Source organism: Saimiri boliviensis, chromosome 1 (assembly GCF_048565385.1).
Source record: "Saimiri boliviensis isolate mSaiBol1 chromosome 1, mSaiBol1.pri, whole genome shotgun sequence".
Lineage (NCBI taxonomy): Eukaryota > Metazoa > Chordata > Mammalia > Primates > Cebidae > Saimiri > Saimiri boliviensis.
In genome coordinates this window covers 152,622,480-152,631,596 of record NC_133449.1, presented here as the reverse complement: position 1 = coordinate 152,631,596, position 9,117 = coordinate 152,622,480, and positions in this window count along the sequence as shown.

Below are 9,117 nucleotides of genomic sequence, written 5' to 3'. Positions count from 1 at the left end.
CAACCTAGGCAACAGAGGGAGTCCCTGTGTGAAAGAGAGAAAGAGAAATGAGAGAAAGAGGCAGACAGATCACTTGAGGTCAGGAATTCAAGACCAGCTTGGCCAACATGGTGAAATCTCAACTCTACTAAAAATGCAAAAAAATTAGCTAGGCTTGGTAACAGGTACCTGTTGTACCAGCTACTCAGGAGACTGAGGCAGGAGATTCTCTTGAACCCAGGAGGCAGAGGCTACAGGGAGCTAAGATCACTCTAGCCTGGGAAACAGAGCAAGACTCTGTCTCAGAAAAACAAAACAAAAAATCCCCATTAATTTGTTTTTGATCAATTATTAACTAATTAATAAGCAAACTCATCCTTTGCAGGCCACATTGCATAATAATAACTGTATTTGGCTCTGAAGGTGATGCTATCTTGTTGATGTCCATTTTGGGTTTGAGCAAAAGATATTTTAAAAAATATCTTTTTACTCATTTTTCTATACTATTTGATTTTTTTTACAGGAAAGATTTTCCTTTTTTTTTTTTCCTTCTTTCAGTTTTGTCTAATAAAGCAGAAAGATGTTTTTTATTTACTTTTTTTTTGAGCAAAAGACATTTTTAAAAAAATTCTTTTTGAGATAGAGTCTCACTGTCACCCAGACTGGATTGCAGTGGTGCGATATTGGCTCACTGCAACCTCTGCCTCCCAGATTCAAGCAATTCTCCTGCCTCAGCCTCCCGAGTAGCTAGGATTACAGGTATGCGCCACCATGCCTGGGTAATTTTTGTATTTTTAGTAAAGACGGGGTTTCACTATGTTGTCCAGGTTGGTGTTGAACTCCTGACCTCAAGTGATTCACCGGCCTCAGGGTCCCAAAGTGCTGGAATTACAGGCGTGAGCCATTGCACTTGGCCTAAAAAAATTTTTAAAGGTCAGAGGACTTTCAAAATGAAATCACCTCATCTCCAAATTGCTGTAGGCAGATGAAACATTAAGGGGTTTCTCGTTTGGCTACACAGCTTTTAAGTGAAATAAATGCCACCTGCTTTTTTGACATCATCAATACTTTTTGTACTTGCCTAAAAATACACCTGCAAACACTTAACTAATGGGCTGAAACCATCTCCAGCTTCCATAGTGTTTCTCTCAAAGTCTCCATCATGTGCCCATTCTGTCATTTTTCTGAAGTGAGACTGTTAGGTAACCAGCTATCCTACAAATAGGTCATATAAACAACTAGCTTGTCTCAGAAAATGAAAGTATGGGCCGGGTGTGGTGGCTCACACCTATAATTCCAGAACTTTGGGAGACTGAGGCAGGTGGATCACCTGAGGTCAAGAGTTTGAGACCAGCTGGGCCAACATGGCAAAACTCCATCTAGTAAAAATACAAAAAACAAAAACAAAAACAAAAACAACGGGCATGCTGGTGGGTTCCTGTACTCCCAGCTACTCAGGAGGCTGAGACAGGATAATCGCTTGAACCTGGGAAGCGGAGGTTGCAGTGAGCCGAGATCACGCCACTGCACTCCAGCCTGCACAACAGAGCAAGTCTCTGTCTCAATTTTTTTTTTTTTTTTTTAAGAAAAGGAAAACAAAAATGAGAAGACCCATCCTTCTCCAGAGAGCAAGCTCAGGTGTGGACTTCCTTCTGGTCATCTCCCTGGTCCTGCAAGGATGTGCCCAAGGCCAGAACTAGGGAGGACCAGGTGAGATGGAAATCACGCTGCAAACTGTTAACGCCTGGCTCTCTGGGGTTGCTCCAGAGGGATCTTGTGGAAGCTGGAGGCTGCCATTCCAGATATCGTCCACAGAAGGTAAGGCAGGCTGTGGGGCGGTGGACCCCACGCCCCTACTCATGACCCACTTCTGTGGTCACCGACCTTAGGCCCTGTTCTCTTCTCCCTGCAGCCCCTGTCGTCACTGTAACTTTGACATGAAGGGACAGAGGTTTTGGAGTCAGACCCAACTCGAGTCCCAGCTGTGTTCCTCCTGCCCCTTGCAGATTCGGGACAATTTACTTCACATCATCTGAGCCTCAGTTTTCTCATCTGTAAAATGGTAGTGATCAGCCCTACTGCATAGGATGAGTTAAAGTTCACCCAGTGGCCGGGTGTGGTGGCTCACACCTATAATCCCAGCACTCTAGGAGGCCAAGGCAGGAGGATCACTTGAGCTCAGGAGTTCAAGACCAGCCTGGGCAACAGAGGGAGATGCTTTCTCTACAGATAATTTAAAAAAATAGCCAGCCCAGCCAGGCGCAGTGGCTCACGCCTGTAATCCCAGCACTTTGGGAGGCCAAGGTGGGTGGATCACCTGATGTCAGGAGTTCGAGACCAGCCTGGCCAACATTGGTAAAACCCTGCCTCTTCTAAAAAATACAAAAATTAGCTGGGCATGGTGGCAGGTGCCTATAATCCCAGCTACTCAGGAGGCCAAGGCTGAAGTATGGCTTGAATCCAGGAGGCGGAGGTTCTGGCGGAGGCAGTGAGTGGAGATTGAGCCATTGTACTCCAGCCTGGGCTACAGAGCAAGACTCCATCTCAAAAAAAGAAAGAAATTTTAGAAGTCAGTTCATCAATTTCTACCCAAAAAGCCTACTGGGGCTTAATTGGGATTAAAAAAAAAAATAGCCAGCCCATGCACAGTGCCTGTAATCCCAGCACCCTGGGAGGCTGAGACAGAAAGATTGCTTGAGGCCAGGAGTTCAAGACAATCCTGGGCAATACCGTGAGACCCCAACTCTAAAATAAATATGTAAACAAAAACAAGTTCACCCAGAGCCCACAGGGTCTGCAATTGATGTGTTAGCGACTCTTATCGCTGTGGTCACCATTGTTGTGACTGACCACGCACAGCCCGCTCCCACACCTTGAGGGCCACAGTCTTCCACTGCTCGGCTAACAGCAGGTTGACCTCCTCTCTGGCCAGCACCACCTCATGCGGCTCAGAGGCCTTGCCCTCGTCCCCATCAGCATCAGCCTCCGCCAGTTCCTTGTCCTTCTCCAGCTCGCCCCCATCCCTGTGGGTGTGGGGCTGGGTCTTCTCAGGCTCCCAGCTGCAACCAGGACAGAGGGATTCAGAGTGTAAGCCATTCGGGGGCTGAGCGTCTTGGCACCTCCACTCCCACGGCCCCTCCTGGCCCCAAGTGACTTATGCACAGATATGGGCATAAAAATGGAGCTATATGGCTGGACGTGGTAGCTCATGCCTGTAACCCCAGCACTTTGGGAGGCTGAGGCAGGTGGATCACTTGAGGCCAGGAGTTGGAGACCAGCCTGGCCAACATGGCGAAACCCCATCTCTACTAAAAATACAAAAAATTGGCCAGGTGTGGTGGCTCACACCTGTAATCCCAGCACTTTGGGAGGCTGAGGTGGGTGGATCATGAGGTCAGGAGTTCAAGAACAGCCTGGCCAATATGGTGAAACTCCATCTCTACTAAAAATACAAAAATTAGCCAGGCATGGTGCCATGTGCCCATAGTCCTGGCTACTTGGGAGGCTGAGGCAGAAAAATTGCTTGAACCTGGGAGTCAGAGGTTGCAGTGAGCCAAAATCACGCCACTGCACTCCAGCCTGAGTGACAGAGCAAGATTCGCCTAAAAAAAAAAAAAAAAATTAGCCTGGCAAGGTGGCAAACACCTGTTTCCAGCTACTTAAGAGGCTGAGGCATGAGAATTGCTTCAACTTGAGAGGCAGAGGCTACAGTGAGCCAAGATCATGCCACTGCACTCCAGCCTGGTGACAGAGTAAGACTCTGTCTCAAAAAAAAAAAAAAAAAAAAAAAAATAGAGCTATATGATCTCTTCTCTTTTTTTGTTTTTGGTTTTTTTTTGAAACTGAGTCTCACTCTGTCACCAGGCTGGAGTGCAGTGGCATGATATTGGCTCACTGCAATCTCCAATTCCTGGGTTCAAGCAATTCTCCTGCCTCAGGCCCCTAAGTAGCTGGGATTACAGGCACATGCCACTATATCCAGCTAATTTTTGTATTTTCAGTAGAAACAGGGTTTTACCATGTTGGCCAGGATGGTCTCAATCTCCTGACCTTGTTATCCACCCACCTCAGCCTCCCAAACTGCTGAGATTACAGGTGTTAGCCACCGAGCCCAGCCGATCTCTTCTATTTTTTTTAAAGCATGACCAAAAGCTGGAAGGACATCCAAGAATCAGCAGACACCTGCTGCAGGATCAGAGTGACCAAGTGCAGGACTCTGCAGCCAGCCAAGTCTCTAGCCCCAGCACTGCTCATGCCACTGGGTGACCGTGGGCACCTCCTGTGTAAATGTACCCTCTCTGAGCCTCAGCTTCCTCCACCGTAAAGCTGGGATGACAAAGCTCATACATCCAGGGCTCTCAGGATTAACTGCATGGCCCGTGGCTCTGCTGAAGTGGTGCTCAATCAAAAAAAATTAGCCAGCTGTGGTGGTGCATGCCTGTAGTTCCAGCTACTTGAGAGGCTGAGATATGAAAATCGCTTGAGCCCAGGAGGTGGAAGTTGCAGTGAGCTGAGATCATGCCACTGCACTCAAGCCTGGATGACAGGGTGAGATTCTGCCTAAAAAAAAAAAAAAAAAAAAAAGGTGCCCTATCAAATCCAGACTACAAGGATCCCATGGAAACTGCATGGGAGGAGGGTTAAGGGAGCAAGTCCAGATATTTGGCTGGAAATGGATGAGATGGTGAGGGCATTTCTTTTTATTTGGAATTCTTCTAATATGCCAGGCATGGTGGCTCACTCCTGTAATCCCAGCACTTTGGAAGGCCAAGACAGGAGAATTGCTCGAAACCAGGAGTTCAAGATCAGTCTGGGCAATGTAGTGAGACCCCTATCTCTACAAAAAATTAAAAAGTAGCCAGGTGTGCGGCCGGGCACAGCGGCTCACACCTGTAACCCCAGCACTTTGGAAGACCAAGGCAGGTGGATCACTTGAGGTCAGGAATTTGAGAGCAGCCAGGCTTGGTGGCACAATCCTGCAGTCCCAGCTACACAAGAGGCTGAGGTGGGAGGGTTGCTTGAACCCGGGAAGTTGAGGCTGCAGTGAGCCAAGATTGTACCACTGCACTCCAGCCTGGGAAACAGAGCAAGTCTTCCTCTCAAAATAAAAAAATAAAATAAAAAGAAGTAGAAAGGAAGGAGGAGTAGAAGAAAGAAGGTGGGGGGAAAAGAAACTCGGGAAGAATTGGGAGCAGAAGGTGAAGGAGAAGAAATGGGTTTAAATCACACCACCAGGTTTGGTTTGGTTTGGTTTTTTCAGACGGAGTCTCACTGTATTGCCCAGGCTGGAGTGCAGTGGTGTGATCTCGGCTCACTGTAACCTCCACCGCCTGAGTTCAAGCAGTTCTCCCACCTCAGCCTCCCAAGTAGTTGGGATTACAGGTGTCCATCATCATGCCTGGCTAATTTTTTTGTATTTTTAGTAGACACAGGGTTTCATCATGTTGGCCAGGCTGGTTTTGAACTCCTGACCTCAAGTGCTTTTCCTACCTCAGCCACCCAGTGTTGGGATCACAGGCGTGAGCCACTGTGCCTGGCCAGTACCAGGTTTTAAGTCATCCATAAGTGTGGTGGCTCTGGGTCCTGGTTTGTGCAGGGCAGTCCCAGGGGACATGATTGTTCCAGTGTGATTGTTTTGTTTTATTTTTATTTTTTTGAGACAGAGTCTTGTTCTGCTGCCCAGGCTGGAGTGCAGTGGTGCAGTCTTGCCTAATTGTAACCTCTGTCTCCCAATTCTCCTGCCTCAGCTTCCCGAGTAGCTGGGAGTACATACATGCACCACCATGCCTGGCTAATTTTGTATTTTTAGTAGAGATGGGGTTTCAATATGTTGGCCAAGCTGGTCTTGAATTCATGATCTCATGATCCACCTACCTTGGCTCTCAAAGTGCTGAGATTACAGGCCTGAGCCACCGTGCCTGGCCTACATTTTTTTTTTTTTTTTTTTTGATATGGAGTCTTGCTCTGTCACCCATGCTAGAGTGTAGTGGCACCATTTCAGCTCGCTGCAATCTCCGCTTCCAGGGTTTAAGTGATTCTCCTGCCTCGGACTCCTGAGTTGCTCGGACTACAAGCACACACCACCACATCTGGCTAATTTTTGTATTTTTAGTAGAGACGGGGTTTTACCATGTCGGCCAGGATGGTCTCGATCTCCTGACCTCATGATCCACCGCCTTGGCCTCCCAAAGTGCTGGGATTACAGGCATGAGCCACCATGCCTGGCCAGTGTATTTGGCAACAGCCCCTTTTCACCTCCGGACACACTGTGGTGTGGATGCTAATCGCATGGCCAGTAGCTCTGCACATGGCCACTCTGTGCTCAGTGCATTTGAGCAGGGAGTAAGTGTGCAACGAGAGAAAAGCCCTGGCCTAGGACTGGGCAAGCCCACATCTCCTCTAAGCCTCAGTATCCCCTCCTATTGTGGGGTTGGGCCTGGCTGGCTTACCAGGATGCCTCTGGACTCTAGCCTGTGTGAGAGATCAAAGGAATCTGGAATCTTTTCCTACCTGGCCCAGCGTAGCTACAGGGGCAGGAGAGCAGGGAGGAATAGGAACTTGCAGGCAGCAGAGGGTGGCTGGCCAGCAGCAAAAGGAGCCCCCAGCAGTGGCCCCTCTGCTCCGGCAGGCCAGCCCTGCCCTGTTAGGAGGGACAGTGCTGGGGTCCGGGTGGAGCCGAGCCGGCGGGCACACTCACTCTGTGACGGTCACCAGGTGGCAGGACACGTCCATGTGCAGCTCGATGTTGGTGTTCTCCAGCTCCACCAGGCTGCGCTGCATCTCCATCTGCTCCTTGAAGGCCCCGATGAGCTGTGCCTGGATCTTGTTCATCTGTACGTGGCTATCCTCTGTGTCATGGGACAGCATCGGGACTGCGGGCAGGAAGGGAGCTGGCTGCACCAGGAGCAATGCTACTTAAGCCAGGTTTGAACTCCGTGCCTGCCCACCAAGATGGTGTCTGGCCCACAGATAAGCTCAGTACACGTGGATGGATGAGTGAATGGAGATGGACAGGTGGGTGGTGGATGATGGATGGACGGATGATGGATGGATGGATGGATGGATGAGTGGATGCATGGGTGGATGGAGGGAGAGAATAGTTGGGGAAGGGTGGATGGATAAAAGGATAGATGGACGGATGATGAGGATGGATAAATGGATGGATGGATGGATGGATGAGTAGATGAATGGGTGGTGGATGGAGATGAATGGCTGAATGGAGATGAATGGAGATGGATGGATGGACAGATGGATGAGGATGGATAAATGGGTGGATGGATGGATGGATAATGGATAGATGGATGTATAGATGGATGGATGGATGAATGAGTAGATGAATGGGTGGTGGATGGAGATGAATGGCTGAATGGAGATGAATGGAGATGGATGGATGGACAGATGGATGAGGATGGATAAATGGGTAGATGGATGGATGGATGGATAATGGATGGATGGATAGATGGATGGATGGATGAATGAGTAGATGAATGGGTGGACGGATGGAGATGAATGGTTGGAGATGGATGGATGGATGGACAGATGGATGAAGATGGATAAATGGATGGATGGATGAAGATGGATGAATGGATGGGTGGATGGTGAATGGATGGATGGTGGATAGGTGGACAGATGGATGGGTGGTAGATAGAAGGGTAGATGGGTGAACAGAGGATAAATGGATGGATGGGTGAGTGGGTAGATGTGTAAATGGGTGGATGGGTAGATGGATGGTTGGACTTATGGATAAATGGATAGATGGTTTAGAGAAATTTAAACCCCCTCTTTCCCTGGCTTGGGGTCAGGCTACCTGGATTTGAGTCTCAGGAACCCAAATAGTGTTGAGTATTGGTCAACCATCTCAGCTCAGACCTCAATTTCCCAGTGAAACATTCCCAGACTCTCACTCAGCTACCTGCCACCTGCTCTGATGACACCCTGCCTCCTCTTTCACAGTGTTCTACACATCTATGATTAGGTAACATTTTGTGATAAATGTTTTATATCTGTCTTTTCTGCTAAAATGTAAGCTCCATGGGCAAAATCATTCCTGTCTTCCTGTTTCCCACAGTGAGTTCCTACCTAATAGTTGCCCAGCAGGTAATCAATGTTTTTCCCTGTCTGCCCCAATAGATGGCTCCACCCTGGACATGCATGGTTTGTCCAATCTGTTCCCATGACCTTGAGGGCAGTGGTCAAGAGCTGCCTTTCCCTTAAATGTCAAGTAAACTGGGGTTGGCAAAATAAATTATGGCACATCCACATGATGGAATTACTGCAGTCATTAAAACAAAGTTTTCGGGCTGGGTGCAGTGGCTGATGCCTATAATTCCAGCATGTTGGGAGACTGAGGTGGGTGGATCACTTGAGGTCAGGATTTTTTTTTTTTTTTTTTTTTTTTTAATTCTGTTGCCCAGGCTGGAGTGCAGCAGCACCACCTCAGCTCACTGCAACCTCCATCTCCTGGGTTCAAGCAATTCTCCTGCCTCAGCCTCCTGGGTTATATTGGGGTTTGGGGGTTTAGGGTGCCCTCAGCTTTCCTGAGAGGAGGTTTTTTCAGGTTTTTGGTCTCCTGCCCTCTTAAGAATGAGAGAGGGGACCACAGCACAGTGCGCAGTAAATGCCGGACTTAAAGGTGTTTGTAGAAAGTGATTTATTAAAAGAGTGAGAGAAATAGGAGAAGGAGAGAGGAAGAAACAGGTAACTCTCACACGGAGTGAGAGAATCCAGAAAGATGGAAGGCAGGAGAGGAAAGCAGCTTCCACACTGAGTGGAAGAGAATAGAGAGAGATGGAGTTTAGGAGGGGAAGACAGGTTTCCACGAGAGAGTGTGGAAGGGGACTCCAGAGGGAAAATCCAGGAGAAAGACGGCTTCCACAAAGGGAGTGTTCCTGGAAGGGAATCCAAACATGGAGTCCTAAGGCGTGCAGAAGAAGAGGACTTTTAACCTGGGAGGAACCCCCACCTTCTCTAAGACCCCGGGCCAATGAAAGGAGTTCCTTAGAACTTCCAATGGAGTAATTGACTCTTAGTTTCTTCCCACACCTGTGAAATTCAAACGTAAACTGCTAAATCTCCCGGATGGAGAGAGATGGGAGTGGGGCATGGCATTGGGAAGTTTTTGCCCTAGAAACTACGCTG